We start from the raw sequence: 18097 nt of genomic DNA on the forward strand, positions 1-18097 counted from the left end.
CAAAAAGAGCTATATTCCTTATATATTGTGTTATTCTTTTTTTCAATGAATGTGCACTGCATAAATGAATGGATAAAATGACTGAATAAAGGGTAGAAAGTGACTGAGGGAACAAATGACAGAAGGGGAGTGAGTGAGGGTGAGTTGATGACAGTGAGGGATGGAAGGTGTGTGCGAGTCAGTGAAGGGGGAGTCACAGAGTAAATTGATACTTGTATAGCGCACTACACACCTGCAAGGGACTCAAGGCGCTTGTACGAATACCGCTGTGGAACCCATCCTGGCTTTCCCTGTGAGGCGTCCACTCCTGGGCACCCCCAAGGCGTTGTGGGGGCCGTTGTGGAGATTAAGCAAGCTATTGCCCAGAGTTGCAGAGTGGGACTCCATGATTGGAATAGGCACCGAGGTGAGAAATATCAGGTCCGTGGAATTTTGAGCTCAAGACCCGCTGAGGCGGGGAATTGAACCCGGGTCCCGGGCCAGACCTCTGCATCAGGGTCTGCCGCTCTAACCATTGAGGGGATGGACGGAGTGAGGGTAATATAGAGGGAGTGAGGGAAGAGGAGTGAGGAAGTGAGAGGACAGAGGGACTTAGAGAAGGAGTGAGTGAAGTGGAGTACGGTGAGAGAGGAAAGGAAAATGAGTAGAGGGAGCGAAGGAAGGGAAGAGAGGGGAAGGGAAGTGAAGCAGGGGGACTGAAAGAAGGTGAGTGTGGGAGGGGAGTGAGGGGAAGGGGAGTGAACATGGGGAATGAGGATAAGTGAACGAAGCGGAGTAAGGGAATTGGGTGAGGGAGGGTAAAAGAAGAGCAGTGAGGTTGAGGAAAGAGTGGTGATAGAGGGTGGATAAAGGCAAGTGAGGGTGAGACAAGGGGAGTGAGGAGACAGAGGGAGTGAAGGAAAGAGTGAGAGAAGGGGACTAAGTGAGGGAGCATAGAAAGGTAAGTGAGGGAGTGTAGGTGAGTTAAAGGGAGTGAGTATGAGGGAAGGGGACAAAGTGAGGGGACGGAGGGAGTGAGGCTAAGAGAGGGGGAGTGAGGGAAGGAGAGTGAGGATGTGAGAGGACAGAGTGAGTGAGAGAAGGAGTGAGTGAAGTGGAGTAAGGTTAGTGAGGGAAGGGGAATGAGTGAGGGAGCAAAGGAAGGGAATACAGGGGAAGAGGACTGAAGCAGAGGTACTGAGAGAAGGTGAGTGGGGGATGAAAGTAAAGGGAAGGGGAGTGAAGGATGGGGAATGAGGGGTAGTGAGGGAACCGGAGTAAAGGAACGGGGGTGAGGGGGGGTGAGAGAAGGGCAGTGAACGTGAGTATAGAGGGGTGAAAGAGGGTGGATACAAGTGAGTGAGGGTAAAACCAGGGGAGTGAGGGAGAGAGGGGACAGAGGGAGTGAGAGAAGGAGTAAGTGAAGTGGAGTAAGTGAGTGAGGGAAGGGGAATGAGTGAGGGAGCGAAGGAAGGGAAGAGAGGGGAAGGAAAGTAAAGCAGGGGGACTGAAAGAAGTTGAGTGTGGGAGGGGAGTGAGAGAAAGGGGAGTAAACATGGGGAATGAGAATGGGAGTAAGGGAACGAGGGTGAGAGAAGAGTAGTGAGGTTAAGGAAAAGAGTGATGAGAAAGTAAATTTTGTTTGTCAAACTTACCTTATAAGTAATGTAAACTTAATTACATATTTTTACTAAATTTAATATCTGTGGAAGAGGGAAAAAAAATAAGTTATAATTTTTATAATATATATTTCAAAATACAAGAGACCAGGCAGGAGATTAAAAGTCATAAAAGGGTACTAAGAGATAAAGTGGGAGTGAAGGACCCAGAAAGGGAAATAAAGGAATGATGAAGGACAGAGAGGGAAAAAGAAATAGAGAGAGAGCAAATTACTAAGAGGATGATGAGGCACATAGATTCAGTGACAGAGGAAGAGAGGGAGATAGAAATGAAGTGAAGGTGAGTAAGATACTAAAGTAATGTGAGTTAGCAAAACTAAATGAGAACAGGGGAGTAAGGAAAGGGGAGTGAGTGAGAGGGAAGGGGGAGTGAGTGAGGGTGCATTCACGACAATGAGGGATGGAAGGTGAGTGAAGGGGCGTGAAGGAGCGTGAGAGAGTGAGGGGACAGAGGGAGTGAGGGTAACAGAGAGGGAGTGAGGTAAGATGAGTGAGGAAGTGAGAGGTCAGAGGGAGTGAGAGAAGGATGACTACAGTGGAGTAAGGTGAGTGAGGGAAGGGGAATTATTGAGGGAGCAAAGGAATGAAAGAAGGGGAAGGGGACTGAAGCAGAGGGACTGGGAAAGGTGAGTGCCGGAGGAGAGTGAGGGGAAGGGGAGATAAGGATGGGGAATGAGGATAAGTGAGGGAACCGGAGTAAGGGAACGGGGGTGAGGGAGGGTGAGAGAAGGGCAGTGAGGTTGAGGAAAGAGGTATGATAAAGGGTGGATAAAGGCGAGTGAGCGTAAGACAAGGGGAGTGAGGGACTGAGGACATAGAGGTAGTGAAGGAAGGAGTGAGAGAAAGGGACTGAGTAAGGGAGCAAAGAAAGGTAAGTGAGGGAGTGTGGGTGAGTTATAGGGAGTGAGCATGACGGAAGTGGAGTGAGAGACTGAGGGGACGGAGAGAGTAAGGATAAGAGAGAGGGAGTGAGGGAAGGGGAGTGAGGAAGTGAGGGGACAGAGGGAGTGAGAGAAGGAGTGAGTGAAGTGGAGTAAGGTGAGTAATGGAAGGGGAATGAGTGAAGGAGCGAAGGAAAGGAAGAGAGGGGAAGGGGAGTGAAGCGGAGGGACTGGGAAAAGGTGAGTGCGGGAGGAGAGTGAGGGGAAGGGGAGTTAAGGATGGGGAATGAGGATAAGTGAGGGAAGTGGAGTAAGGGAACCGGTGTGAGGGAGGGTGAGGGAGGGTGAAAGAATGGCAGTGAGGTTGAGGAAAGAGGGGTGATAGAGGGTGGATAAAGGCGAGTGAGCGTAAGACAAGGGGAGTGAGGGACTGAGGACATAGAGGTAGTGAAGGAAGGAGTGAGAGAAAGGGACTGAGTAATGGAGCAAAGAAAGGTAAGTGAGGGAGTGTGGGTGAGTTATAGGGAGTGAGCATGACGGAAGAGGAGTGAGAGAGTGAGGGGACGGAGAGAGTAAGGATAAGAGAGAGAGAGTGAGGGAAGGGGAGTGAGGAAGTGAGAGGACAGAGGGGGTGAGAGAAGGAGTGAGTGAAGTGGAGTGAGGTGAGTAAGGGAAGGGGAATGAGTGAAGGAGCGAAGGTAAGGAAGAGAGGGGAAGGGGAGTGAAGCGGAGGGACTGGGAAAAGGTGATTGTGGGAGGAGAGTGAGGGGAAGGGGAGTTAAGGATGGGGAACGAGGATAAGTGAGGGAAGTGGAGTAAGGGAACCGGGGTGAGGGAAGGTGAAAGAAGGGCAGTGAGGTTGAGGAAAGAGGGGTGATAGAGGGTGGATAAAGGCGAGTGAGCGTAAGACAAGGGGAGTGAGGGAGTGAGGACATAGAGGTAGTGAAGGAAGGAGTGAGAGAAGGGGACTAAGTGAGGGAGCATAGAAAGGTAAATGAGGGAGTGTTAGTGAGTTAAAGGGAGTGAGTGTGAGGAAAGGGGGAGTGATAAAGTGAGGGGATGGAGGGAGTGAGGGTAAGAGAGGGAGTGAGGGAAGGGGGGTGAGGATGTGAGGACGGAGGGAGTGAGAGGAGTGAGTGAAGTGGGGTAAGGTGAGTGAGGGAAAGGGAATTACTGAGGGAGCAAAGGAAGGAAAGAAGGGGAAGAGAAGTGAGGCAGAGGGACTGAGAGCTGGAAAGTGGTGGAGGGGAGAGAGGGGAAGGGGAGTGAAGGAATTGGGAATGAGGGGTAGTGAGGGAAGTGGAGTAAGGGAACGGGGGTGAAGGAGAGTGAGAGAAGGGCAGGGAGTGTGAGTAAAGAGGGGTGATGGAGGGTGGATTAAGAATTTCTTGCATTCTTAAATACACAAAAGCAAGCATTACATTTGAAACCATGCTTACCTCATCAATGATAAGAAGTTTCATTTTCTTCAGGACTCTGGAAACTTCACAACAAGCTTCTCCAGATAGCTTGTTGTATTGTAATTTATTATCATGCTCTACTGGCAGCATCAATAAACGATGTAAAGTAATACCTTTAATGTTATGTGCTGCCAAACCAGTTGGAGCGGTAACCACACAAGACAGCAATGACTCAGTTCTTTCCTGCAGATAAGTTGCAATTGCTTTAATCAGAAAACTTTTTCCAGTTCCTGCTTCTCCACTCATGTACAGTCGGACAGGCATAAATGATGTACATGAGCACTCTTTTTTCTCATGACATAAACCATGCTCAATCTGTTCTGTGACTTCGTCATATATTTGTTTCTGGTCAACGTTTAGTTCTTTTTCCAAATCTTCTAAGTTAACTACATCCTCCTGAGCTTGTTCCATGGCTCTTTCCACTTCATCCATGGCAGTGGCAGCTTCATTTTGGATAATTGGTCCTCCTAGTGGATCCTGACTCAATGAAGCAGAACTGACTGTCTTGAGAACTGTCTCTAGCAATCTCTGCTGCAATTGTAGCTTCTTGCTGTATTTCCTCGTTCAGCGGTACCAAAGGGGGTGGTGATGGACTGAGCATCTGAATCAATCAAACACTCACACCCAGTCAAAAGATCTGGGTTTAATCCATCACGGTCTTTAGCCCACTCTGCCACCCCAGTTCAGACATGGCTATATGCAAATCAGTCTGACCCTGTGCCTCATGGGAACAGTCCAGCCCGAACTGCCAAGCCATGTCTTCCCTGAACCGGAAACAAGCTTCCGAGGACCGGTTTCTGGCATTCCAGCCATCTTCAGCTCAGCTTGCTTGAATCCAGTGGCAAAGTGAGCAAGGGACTCGCGTCTGAGCATACCCCGCCACACTTATGGCGGCCAAAAGCGGTACAAAAGGGGGTGGTGATGGACTGAGCATCTGAATCAATCAAACACTCACATCCAGTCCTAAGATCTGGGTTTAATTCATCACCGTTCTTTAGTCCACTCTGCCACCCCAGTTCAGACATGGCTATATGCAAATCAGTCTGACCCTCGTTCAACATTTTCAGATAATTTGTAAAAATAGGACATTCTATGGTATCCTTTGCTGCATTGAAAGAATCTTCATAACTGAGAAAATCTCCAAGTAGTTCCTCTTCTGTTCGCCATGGCTTAAAGAGTTGCAAATGAGCTAAATAGTAAAATTCCCTTTTGTCAGGAGATTCGCAACTCAATTTGCGATGATTAAGCAAATGGCCTTTTCTTTGTTTCACCAGACATCCTTCACATCCAATTACAGCATATACTCCTTTATTGATATCTTCTGTGATGTTGCTCTTAAAAGTATAGCTTTGCAGAACTTCATAGAGACAAACGTTCTCAAGATGACTACTTCCATTTGGATAGTATGTATCCAACATGTTTGTCTTCAAAATATCTGTACTGTTTGGTTCTTTCTCCGCCAAATACTCAATTTCGTGTACAGATTTCAAAACTCGGTTTCGTGTTGCAGCAAGACCTAGACTCACCCAAATGATTGTTCTAGATTTGGCATATAGATTTGCTGATGATAACTGATCAGAACATTCATATGCTCCAATTTCTCGATGCGACAACATCTTCAGACTGTGACTGTACAATTTCTTACTTAGACTCTTTTCACGTGAAATTTCCTCCCTCATTTCCTTCAGTTCCGTCTTTTCTGATTTTGTGATGAAAGACGTTACATATCGAGCCACAGCAATAGAGTTGTCAGCAACATATTGAATATCCATGTTAGCATTCCACATGGACAAAATGACTGGGTTGTAGTTATTAATGTATTTGGACTCTTCATTTCTTCTTAAGTTGTATGTATTTTTCGGTGATTTTCTTGTCACAGTATGTCGCAGAGAAGACATCAAATTGTTCACTCTTCCTTTAGATATTACTGGTCGTGGAAATCCAAAACGACATTTTGTGTAGAACTTGTCCTTGGATTTGAAATTTCGACGACAGTGTTTTCCACAACGATGGGTTTAAAAGCGTAAAACTTGATGTCTTAAATTTTTTTCTTCTGTACTTTTCGGAACAGCACATGTAGAATACTGTTCCATGAAACTCATCACTGTGTCATCCGAATCTGTTCCAAATTTGGGTGCATCTTTGATCCATAGCAGCATATGTATGTGAGGAGCACCTCTTGCTTGATACTCCTTTCTCCAAAAGAAATCCAAAACCTCTCCAAGCGGATGATTTAGTTTTTTTGTGATAAAAGACATCATAGCTTCAAATCTATGAATGAAATACCTGCATACATTAACTGGATTCAAAGAGCACAGTTCTCCAGGTGTCTTGTATTCTATATTTTCAATGTTTGCATTTGCCTCCCGTAGATATTGAAGTAAGTCTTCCCAAGCATACTCAGCACAGCTAAGAGTGAGGAACCATGTAGGAGTTCCTAGGTTTCTTAGCATACATTTCAATTCCCCATGATAACTAGGGAGCTTCGTCAACCCCTGTAGCCGCGTGCTGTATTTGCCTCGTCAGCTCTTTCTAGAGATTGGAAGATCCTCGCGGTATCTAGAGACTTCATAATGAAAAAGGACCGGCCTCCCTGCTCCTCCTTTCACAGCATCCGGGGTTCTGCTATTTTCAATTGGAAGCTCCCTTTCTTGAATGACTAATAGTAATACTACTAACAATCGGTGGCCCCTCCGACACCGCACAGACTTAACCGATTTGGTAACAAGACATTATCAAGTACAACTAGACCCAGCCCTATTATTTTGTCAAGTTGTTGTCTCAAGTGTGGACCTATATCAGGACACCATTTTAGTATCTGATCTCAGTAATCAAAACTTGAGCATGATACAGAAATACTGTTTTGAGAAACTGTCCTGAAGAAGGTTTTTAACCGAAAAGCCGCGTCGACTTTTACTCTCAAGATTATTTTTAATTGTTTGTTTATCATATTGTGTAGTCTCCATAGACTATTTGTCCTTGTGAACATTTTTAATTTATTTGTGCAATATATTGTATACTGTGTCCTGATTTTTTTGTATTGAAATGTAATAAAATCATGTGCAATTTTATGCAAAATGTATACTTTGTAGTACTGTACGAAGCTGTGAATGTTGATATTACTGTGATTGTGTTTAGGTTTTACAGAAATGTTGTGGATTGATACAAGACTTTAGAGACACACTTGATGGTTGTGCAGAAATATAGTGCAGTGGGTGTTAGAACTTTTTATTCACCAATTCCACGGGGGTATTCAGTCTTAGGGACACCTCTACCTCATCTCACTCTGTGCCTGCCACATCTCTCTCTCTCTCTGTGTCATCTCCCTCTTTGTATGTGTCATCTCTCTCTTTGCATAGGCCATCTCACTCTGTGCATGCCCCATCTCTCTTTGTGTGTGTCATCTCTCTTTGTATGTGTCATCTCTCTCTTTGCGTGCGTCATCACACTCTCTGCCTGCGCTATCTCTCTCTTTCTGTGTGCCATCTCACTCTTTGCCTGCGCCATCTCTCTTTGCGTGTGTCATCTCGCTATCTTTCTGCCCTATCTCAATCTTTGCATGTGTCATCTCAATCTTTGCGTGTGTCATCTCAATCTTTGCGTGTGTCATCTCAATCTTTGTGTGTGTCATCTCTCTCTTTGTGTGTGTCATCTCTCTCTTTGTGTGTGCCATCTCTCTCTTTGTGTGTGTCATCTCACGCAGTCCCTGCACCATCTCTCTTTCTGTGTGTCATTTCCCTCTTTCCGTGTGTCATCTCACTCTGTGCCTGCCCCATGTCTCTCTTTGTGTGTGTCATATGTCTCTTTGTGTGTGTCATCTCTCTCTTTGTGTGTCATCTCTCTTTGCGTGTATCATCATACTCTGTGCCTGCCCCATCTCTCTTTGTGTGTGTCATCTCTCTCTTTGCATGTGTCATCTCACTCTGTGCATGCCCCATCTCTCTCTTTGTGTGTGTCATCTCTCTCTTTGTGTATGTCATCTCTCTCTTTGTGTGTGTCATCTCTCTTTGCGTGTATCATCATACTCTGTGCCTGCCCCATCTCTCTTTGTGTGTGTCATATGTCTCTTTGTGTGTGTCATCTCTCTTTGCATGTGTCATCTCACTCTGTGCATGCCCCATCTCTCTCATTGTGTGTGTCATCTCTCTCTTTGTGTATGTCATCTCTCTCTTTGTGTGTGTCATCTCCCTTTGCGTGTATCATCATACTCTGTGCCTGCCCCATCTCTCTTTGTGTGTGTCATATGTCTCTTTGTGTGTGTCATCTCTCTTTGCATGTGTCATCTCACTCTGTGCATGCCCCATCTCTCTCTTTGTGTGTGTCATCTCTCTCTTTGTGTGTCATCTCTTTCTTTGCGTGTGTCATCTTACTCTTTGCGTGTATCATCATACTCTGTGCCTGCCCCATCTCTTTGTGTGTGTCATATGTCTTTGTGTGTGTCATCTCTCTCTTTGCATGTGTCATCTCACTCTATGCATGCCCCATCTCTCTCTTTGTGTGTGTCATATGTCTCTTTGCGTGTGTCATCTCCCTCTTTGCATGTGTCATCTCACTCTGTGCCTGCCCCATCTCTTTGTGTGTCATCTCTCTCTTTGTGCGTCATCTCTTTCTTTGCGTGTGTCATCTCACTCTGTGCCTGCCCCATCTCTCTCTCTGTGTGTATCATCTCTCTTTGCGTGTGTCATCTCACTCTGTGCATGCCCCATCTCTCTCTTTGTGTGTGTCATCTCTCTCTTTGTGTGTGTCAACTCTCTCTTTGCCTGTGTCATCACACTCTCTGCCTGCGTCATCTCTCTTTGCGTGTGTCATCTCGCTCTCTTTCTGCCCTATCTCAATTGCGTGTGTCATCTCAATCTTTGCGTGTGTCATCTCAATCTTTGCGTGTGTCATCTCTCTCTTTGTGTGTGTCATCTCTCTCTTTGTGTGTGCCATCTCTCTCTTTGTGTGTTTCATCTCACTCAGTCCCTGCGCCATCTTTTTCTTTGTGTGTATCATATGTCTCTTTGTGTGTGTCATCTCTCTCTTTGCATGTTGTTAGAAATGGGATCCCTGGCTGGCCAGGGCTTGCGCCAAAGTCAGTCAGAGACCACCACTCCTAAGTCAGGGCAAGGGAGTTACACGCCAAGATAACCCCTGCTCACCCTCTAGGTAACGTGGCGCGAGCAGCAAGGCTAAACTTGGAGGCGATGTGAGTTAAGTATTTGCGCACGCACCCCAGCAACAACATCCAAGGCCCACCACAAAGGAAACTCCACACAAGGTTATATATAAAAATAGCCTTTGTATTACACCAAAACACATTAGATAAAACACACACTTTACAATGTGCCAACAGGCACGGGCAGAATTTACAGGGGATATGTACAAGACAGGGCCACCTGGACCACTGTCAGGAATCAGCACTTTTAGAAGTTAGAATATAAAATTACTGTAGCACAAAATATAAAACTTGTAACACACAACCAGCCACTACTGGTACCACGTGAGCACCACCTATTCAATCCTCACTATCCTAGGAGATCACACAAGGAACCTGGGCCTCACTAGTACCACCTGTACTAGCAAGAAGGAAACCACCTAAGTATCGCTATACCTGTAGGGGTCTAAGGAAGAAAACACATGATGCATCACAATACATTCAGAGGTGTAAAGGACAAAGCACATGACGCAGTACCAACACATTCAGAGGTGCAAGAACAGCAAACCCAATAGCGCAAAATCCACATTAGCCACCACCTGTGGCAGTCCCTGTGTCCCAATGTCAGGGCCTAAACGTGGCAGCTGCCCACAAAGTGCTGGGCAGCTGTGAAGATGGCGGGGCAAAACACACGTGGGAGCCTCGCAGGCTCTGGGTAAACACTGGGAGCTGTGGGCCTCACTGGACCCGGAAAGAACAATGTGCCCCCTAGAGCCTCCTGGGCTCTGAAATGAAGATGTGCCCCCTTGAGCCTCGCTGGACTCCAGGAACTGCGCCAACACCAGGGGGAGCGACCCGCTGCCAAGTGGGGCCGCTCTACCACCCCTAATGCTCTTTAGATCGGTGGAGTCCCTCTCCGGGGACTCGAGAAACAATGGCCGCCTAGAGCCTCGCAGGCTCTAACACAATTATGCCCCCTGAAGCCCTCGGGCTTCACAGCCGCACCGCGCACGAGATCGCGCTTCTGGAGGGGGGGCGGACACCGACAATGTGCCCCGCGCCCCTCCCCTCCTCTCGGGTACACTCACCGGCTGTTCTGGGCAGCTTGGAGGCGGATGCAGGGCTCTTCCTCCGTTCTGGAGCCTTGGACGGCACCTCGCGCTGGAGGGGAGGGGCGGGCACCGGCAATGTGCCCCGACGCCCCCTTTCCCTCAAATCACTCCCCGGCTCTTCTGTTGGAGGTCCGGGGCTCTCCTCTCGCTCGGGGAGCCTCGGTCAGTGCACGCAGGCTGCTTCCTGCCTTCCGGCGATCTCCTCCTCCCCGATGACGCGGCGGGAGGCTCGGCTGGCTGGGCCAATCCCAGCGCGGCCCGGGCTGTAGGCGGGTGCTGCTTCCTCCGGGCTGCGGCAGTGAAACACGCGGCAATGCCGGGTGGGCACCGGCCTCCAATTAAATTAAGAAGTGAGGTCGAACTTGCAAATTCAAATAAAGGGGCACTGCCCAAAAAGGGCAATAACAGCCACAGGTGCGGCGTGGGCAGCCGCGAACAGGCGGCAACACGCAGGGCGGCCCCTGCTTTCCCCATGCAAAATGCGGGGCGGGGAAGCGCGATCAGCAAATGAACAGGCAAATGCCGGGTGGGCACCGGCCTCCAGCAGACCACGCGCTCCCAAGCGCCATGGAGAAAAAATTAAGCGCTCTCAGCACTAGGAACAGGGTCACAGCGCTCCCAAGCGCTACAAGGGGAAAGTAAAGCGCTCCCAGCGATATAAGCAAAAGAAAAGCGCTCTCAAGCGCTAGGGGGTACTCAGTTCAGCAACAAAGTCCTTGTAGGCAGGCAGGGGGGCAAGGCTGGGCCCAGAGCCAGCACACTGGGTCTCCAGGCAGGGAGACACTCTAAGTGGCGGTCCTCTGGCCCAGCAACAGCAGCAGCAGCCCCCCCCCAGGATCCTGGAAGAGAACAACTTCTGTGGGGACACAGCCCCATTTTTATACACCACATTCCTTTGTCTAAGGGTGCAGGGTGGGGGACAAACCAGTCGCAGCTGGTTTTGGAGCACTCTTGATTGCTCAACCACCCATTTCATTCACTGGCAGGGCTAGGGTCATCAGTCGCACCACAGGGGGCGGAGCCAGCATTGTCTGGGGAAAACTCAGCCTCATTCAGGACACAGGTACACTCCTCCCCAGCCATCAGCATGCTAATCTCCCACTCACCACCGGGCAGACCCATCCAGCCTTCCTGAAACCAGGCTCACCACCCAGCTCCAGCCAATCACACGCCAGGCATATTTTACACTAATATGCCAACTCCTAGAAGTGGCATTTGTACACAAGACACACTCATGCCACATACACCATTGTGAAGCATTCACTCTCACGAGTTCGGACATATCAAGCACCTGCTCTCTTAGAACCAGATCAAATAGCTTGTCAAACTCAGATTCCATGTGAACCTCTAACCAATCAGCCAGTGCACCTTGACATTCATCCACAAACTCCCCCCAAGACTGGTGAGACAGTTTCCTACTGCCCCTGAATCTCAACCTATACTCCTCCTCTGGGGAAACAGGTACCAGACTCTGGGAACTGGGAGTGGGATTTCCTGCACTGAGATTCAAATAGCTGCCACCACTGGACTCAACCCTCCCTGGGGGATCCAGAAAATTATGACTGCGGTCAGGGGATAACCTACCCTCCTGAGCTAATCTCTCTCTGGCAAAGGCCCTCTCAGCCTCCGCCATCTGCTCCTGCACACCCAGCTGCGCCATCTCTCTGGCATGCTCTAACCTGAGCTTCTCCATAGCCAGCTGGTGCTCCCTCTCTTCTCTCCTATCCAACCACTCCTCTGGGGACAGGGAAAGGGATGGGGTGCTACATCTGACACTGGACCCAGCAAGGGACTCCCTATCTAGGGGGTACTCGCTCTCTGCTGGCGCCCAGCCACTGTCAAACTCACTCTCCACTTCAGACTCTTCAGGGCTCCCCTCAGACTCACCACCCTCATGGCGTGCAGCCTGGGCCCTCTCCCTCTCACTGTGCTCACGTTCCCAGTCATCCTTCTGCCATAGGTTCAGGTTATCCCTAAGCTTGGACTGGGTGTCTGACTCACTCCCTGGGATGTCTCTCTCCTCACAAAACCGTACCAACTCATGCACACTGTACTTAAACAGGCCACAGAGGTTAAAAGGAGATTCCATCTTGACAGGATGCTCAGACACGTGCAACACAAGGGACCTAACAATCTTAAGTAAGAGTACACAATTCCAAGACTTCAACAATCTCCTTATCAAAGAGAACTCCTACTCATGTGTCCAGGATAACACACCATTCATCCACACACACCCTCCCCTCGGACCGGTAAGGCAGTTTCTACCACCCCTGACTTCTCAACCTGACCAAAAGCGACACAGGTACCAAACTCTGGAAGCAGGGCGGGTGACAAATGTACGGGACACAATTATAAAATGACACTCTTCAGGAGAAGCAATAATGGAACTTCACCAAAAACACAATAATCCCCAAAATGTGGTTATCTAAAAATGTAGAGCTTTGAAGTGCGGCCAGCTGCTACTGTGGTACAACGCAAACACAAATCCTTATCCTCACCGCTTGCCCCCAATATTAGAAATTGGATCCCTGGCTGGCCAGGGCTTGCGCCAAAGTCAGTCAGAAACCACCACTCCTAAGTCAGGGCAAGGGAGTTACACGCCAAGATAACCCCTGCTCACCATCTAGGTAACGTGGCGCGAGCAGCAAGGCTACACTTGGAGGCGATGTGAGTTAAGTATTTGCGCACACACCCCAGCAACAACATCCAAGGCCCACCACAAAGGAAACTCCACACAAGGTTATATATTAAAATAGCCTTTGTATTACACCAAAACACAGTAGATAAAACACACACTTTACAATGTGCCAACAGGCACAGGCAGAATTTACAGGGGATATGTACAAGACAGGGCCACCTGGACCACTGTCAGGAATCAGCACTTTTAGAAGTTAGAATATAAAATTACTGTAGCACAAAATATAAAACTTGTAACACACAACCAGCCACTACTGGTACCAGGTGAGCACCACCTATGCAATCCTCACTATCCTAGGAGATCACACAAGGAACCTGGGCCTCACTAGTACCACCTGTACTAGCAAGAAGGAAACCACCTAAGTATCGCTATACCTGTAGGGGTCTAAGGAAGAAAACACATGATGCATCACAATACATTCAGAGGTGTAAAGGACAAAGCACATGACGCAGTACCAACACATTCAGAGGTGCAAGAACAGCAAACCCAATAGCGAAAAATCCACATTAGCCACCACCTGTGGCAGTCCCTGTGTCCCAATGTCAGGGCCTAAATGTGGCAGCTGCCCACAAAGTGCTGGGCAGCTGTGAAGATGGCGGGGCAAAACACACGTGGGAGCCTCGCAGGCTCTGGGTAAACACTGGGGGCTGTGGGCCTCACTGGACCCGGAAAGAACAATGTGCCCCATAGAGCCTCCTGGGCTCTGAAATGAAGATCTGCCCCCTTGAGCCTCGCTGGACTCCAGGAACTGCGCCAACACCAGGGGGAGCGACCCGCTGCCAAGTGGGGCCGCTCTACCACCCCTAATGCGCTTTAGATCGGTAGAGTCCCTCTCCGGGGACTCGAGAAACAATGGTCGCCAAGAGCCTCGCAGGCTCTAACACAATTATGCCCCCTGAAGCCCTCGGGCTTCACAGCCGCACCGCGCACGAGATCGCGCTTCTGGAGGGGTGGCGGACACCGACAATGTGTCCCGCGCCCCACTCCTCCTCTCGGGTACACTCACCAGCTGTTTTGGGCGGCTTGGAGGCGGATGCAGGGCTCTTCCTCCGTTCTGGAGCCTTGGACGGCACCTCGCGCTGGAGGGGTGGGTCGGGCACCGGCAATGTGCCCCGACGCCCCCTCTCCCTCAAATCACTCTCCGGCTCTTCTGTAGGAGGTCTGGGGCTCTCCTCTCGCTCGGGGAGCCTCGGTCAGTGCACGCAGGCTGCTTCCTGCCTTCCGGCGATCTCCTCCTCCCCCGATGACGCGGCAGGAGGCTCGGCTGGCTGGGCCAATCCCAGCACGGCCCGGGCTGAAGGCGGGTGCTGCTTCCTCCGGGCTGCGGCAGTGAAACACGGGGCAATGCCGGGTGGGCACCGGCCTCCAATTAAATTTAGAAGCGAGGTGGCACTGGCAAATTCAAATAAAGGGGCACAGCCCAAAAAGGGCAATACCAGCCACAGGTGCGGCATGGGCAGCCGCGAACCGGCGGCAACACGCAGGGCGGCCCCTACTTTCCCCACGCAAAATGCGGGGGGGAAGCGCGATCGGCAAACGAACAGGCAAATGCCGGGTGGGCACCGGCCTCCAGCAGACCACGCGCTCCCAAGCGCCAGGGGCATCAATAAAGCGCTCTCAGCGCTAGGAACAGGGTCACAGCGCTCCCAAGCGCTACAAGGGGAAAGTAAAGCGCTCCCAGCGCTATAAGCAAAAGAAAAGCGCTCTCAAGCGCTAGGGGGCACTCAGTTCAGCAACAAAGTCCTTGTAGGCAGGCAGGGGGGCAAGGCTGGGCCCAGAGCCAGCACACTGGGTCTCCGGGCAGGGAGACACTCCAAGTGGCGGTCCTCTGTCCCAGCAACAGCAGCAGCAGCCCCCTCAGGATCCTGGAAGAGAACAACTTCTGTGGGGACACAGCCCCATTTTTATACACCACATTCCTTTGTCTAAGGGTGCAGGGTGGGGGAGAAACCAGTCGCAGCTGGTTTTGGAGCACTCTTGATTGCTCAACCACCCATTTCATTCACTGGTAGGGCTAGGGTCATCAGTCGCACCACAGGGGGCGGAGCCAGCATTGTCTGGGGAAAACCCAGCCTCATTCAGGACACAGGTACACTCCTCCCCAGCCATCAGCATGCTAATCTCCAACTCACCACCGGGCAGAGCCATCCAGTCTTCCTGGAGCCAGGCTCACCAGCCAGCTCCAGCCAATCACACGCCATGCATATTTTACACTAATATGCCAACTCCTAGAAGTGGCATTTGTACACAAGACACACTCATGCCACATACACCATTGCGAAGCATTCACTCTCACAAGTTCCAACATATCAAATTCGAGCCTTCACTCCTCACACATCAGGAACTACCAGGGACACACACATTCCCCATGCATTCCTATGGGAGGGCAGGCCAGCCATACTACACGCACGCACTTTCACTCTGGGACCCAGGGAAAAGTGCGCAGAGACCCAAAAATCACTAACACAGGGTCACAAATAAAAGCAAAAAGATTAGGGGGGAACTCGCCCTAAGGGCCAAGTCCAACACATGTGTCATCTCACTCTGTGCATGCCCCATCTCTCTCTTTGTGTGTCATCTCTCTCTTTGCGTGTGTCATCACACTCTCTGCCTGTGCTATCTCTCTTTGCATGTGCCATCTCACTCTCTGCCTGCACCATCTCTCTCTTTGCGTGTGTCATCTCGCTCTGTTTCTGCCCCATCTCTCTTTGTGTGTGTCATTTCTCTCTTTGCGTGTGTCATCTCACTCTGTGCCTGCCCCATCTCTCTCTTTGTGTGTGTCATCTCTCTTTGTGTCATCTCTTTCTTTGCGTGTGTTATTTCACTCTGTACCTGCCCCATCTCTCTTTGTGTGTCATCTCTCTCTTTGTGTCAACTCTCTTTGTGTCATCTCTCTTTGTGTCATCTCTCTTTGTGTCATCTCTCTTTGTGTCATCTCTCTGTGTCATCTCTCTTTGTGTGTGTCATCTCTTTCTTTGCGTGTGTCATCTCACTCTCTGCCTGCCCCATCTCTCTCTTTGTGTGTGTCATCTCTCTCTTTGTGTGTGTCATCTCTCTCTTTCCGTGTATCATCATACTCTGTGCCTGCCCCATCTCTCTTTGTGTGTGTCATATGTCTCTTTGTGTGTGTCATCTCTCTCTTTGCATGTGTCATCTCACTCTGTTCATGCCCCATCTCTCTCTTTGTGTGTGTCATATGTCTCTTTGCGTGTGTCATCTCTCTCTTTGCATGTGTCATCTCACTCTGTGCCTGCCCCATCTCTCTCTTTGTGTGTCCTCTCTCTTTGTGTGTCATCTCTTTCTTTGCGTGTGTCATCTCACTCTGTGCCTGCCCCATCTCTCTCTTTGTGTGTGTCATCTATCTTTGCGTATGTCATCTCACTCTGTGCATGCCCCATCTCTCTCTTTGTGTGTGTCATCTCTCTCTTTGTGTGTGTCATCTCTCTCTTTGTGTGTGCATCTCTCTCTTTGCGTGTGTCATCACACTCTCTGCCTGCGCCATCTCTCTCCTTGCGTGTGTCATCTCGCTCTCTTTCTGCCCTATCTCAATTGCGTGTGTCATCTCAATCTTTGCGTGTCATCTCAATCTTTGCGTGTGTCATCTCAATCTTTGCGTGTGTCATCTCAATCTTTGTGTGTGTCATCTCTCTCTTTGTGTGTGCCATCTCTCTCTTTGTGTGTGTCATCTCACTCAGTCCCTGCGCCATCTCTCTTTGTGTGTGTCATATGTCTCTTTGTGTGTGTCATCTCTCTCTTTGCATGTGTCATCTCACTCTGTGCATGCCCCATCTCTCTCTTTGTGTGTGTCATCTCTCTCTTTGCGTGTGTCATCACACTCTCTGCCTGCGCTATCTCTCTTTGCATGTGCCATCTCACTCTCTGGCTGCACCATCTCTCTCTTTGCGTGTGTCATCTCGCTCTGTTTCTGCCCCCATCTCTCTCTTTGTGTGTGTCATTTCTCTCTTTGCGTGTGTCATCTCACTCTGTGCCTGCCCCATCTCTCTCTTTGTGTGTGTCATCTCTCTTTGTGTCATCTCTTTCTTTGCGTGTGTTATCTCACTCTGTGCCTGCCCCATCTCTCTTTGTGTGTCATTTCTCTCTTTGCCTGCGTCATCTCACTCTGTGCCTGCCCCATCTCTCTCTTTGTGTGTCATCTCTCTCTTTGTGTCATCTCTCTTTGTGTCATCTCTCTTTGTGTCATCTCTCTTTGTGTCATCTCTCTTTGTGTCATCTCTCTCTTTGTCAACTCTCTTTGTCATCTCTCTTTGTCATCTCTCTCTTTGTGTGTCATCTCTCTCTTTGTGTGTCATCTCTCTCTTTGTGTGTCATCTCTCTCTTTGTGTGTCATCTCTCTCTTTGTGTGTCATCTCAATCTGTGCCTGCCCCATCTCTCTCTTTGTGTGTCATCTCTCTCTTTGCATGTGTCATCTCACTCTGTGCCTGCCCCATCTCTCTCTTTTTGTGTGTCATCTCTCTTTGCGTGTGTCATCTCACTCTGTGCATGCCCCATCTCTCTCTTTGTGTGTGTCATCTCTCTCTTTGTGTGTGTCAACTCTCTTTGCGTGTGTCATCACACTCTCTGCCTGCGCCATCTCTCTCTTTGCGTTTGTCATCTCGCTCTCTTTCTGCCCTATCTCAATTGCGTGTGTCATCTCTCTCTTTGCGTGTGTCATCTCTCTCTTTGTGTGTCATCTCTCTTTGCGTGTGTCATCTCACTCTGTGCATGCCCCATCTCTCTCTTTGTGTGTGTCATCTGTTTGCATGTGTCATCTCAATCTCTGTCTGCACGATCTCTCTTTGTGTCTGTCATCTCTCTTTGTGTCTGTCATCTCTCTTTGTGTGTGTCATCTCTCTCTTTGTGTGTGTCATCTCACTCAGTCCCTGCGCCATCTCTCTTTGTGTGTGTCATCTCTCTCTTTGCATGTGTCATCTCACTCTGTGCATGCCCCATCTCTCTCTTTGTGTGTGTCATCTCACTCAGTCTCTGCACCATCTCTCTCTATGTGTATGTCATCGCACTCAGTCCCTGCACCATCTCTCTCTATGTGTATGTCATTTCTCTCTTTGCGTGTGTCATCTCACTCTGTGCCTGCCCCATCTCTCTCTTTGTGTGTCATCTCTCGTTGCGTGTGTCATCTCACTGTGTGCCTG

The 18097-nt window shown here is 49.4% G+C and overlaps 1 long non-coding RNA gene across 1 annotated transcript in view; it reads left to right on the top strand.

Annotated features, from left to right (window-relative positions):
* Window positions 1-18097, top strand: part of LOC147718167 (uncharacterized) — an 85558-nt gene that overhangs the window by 22375 nt on the left and 45086 nt on the right. The window lies entirely within an intron of this gene.

The sequence above is a fragment of the Lissotriton vulgaris genome, chromosome 4_2, assembly GCF_964263255.1.
Source record: "Lissotriton vulgaris chromosome 4_2, aLisVul1.2, whole genome shotgun sequence".
NCBI classification, from domain to species: domain Eukaryota; kingdom Metazoa; phylum Chordata; class Amphibia; order Caudata; family Salamandridae; genus Lissotriton; species Lissotriton vulgaris.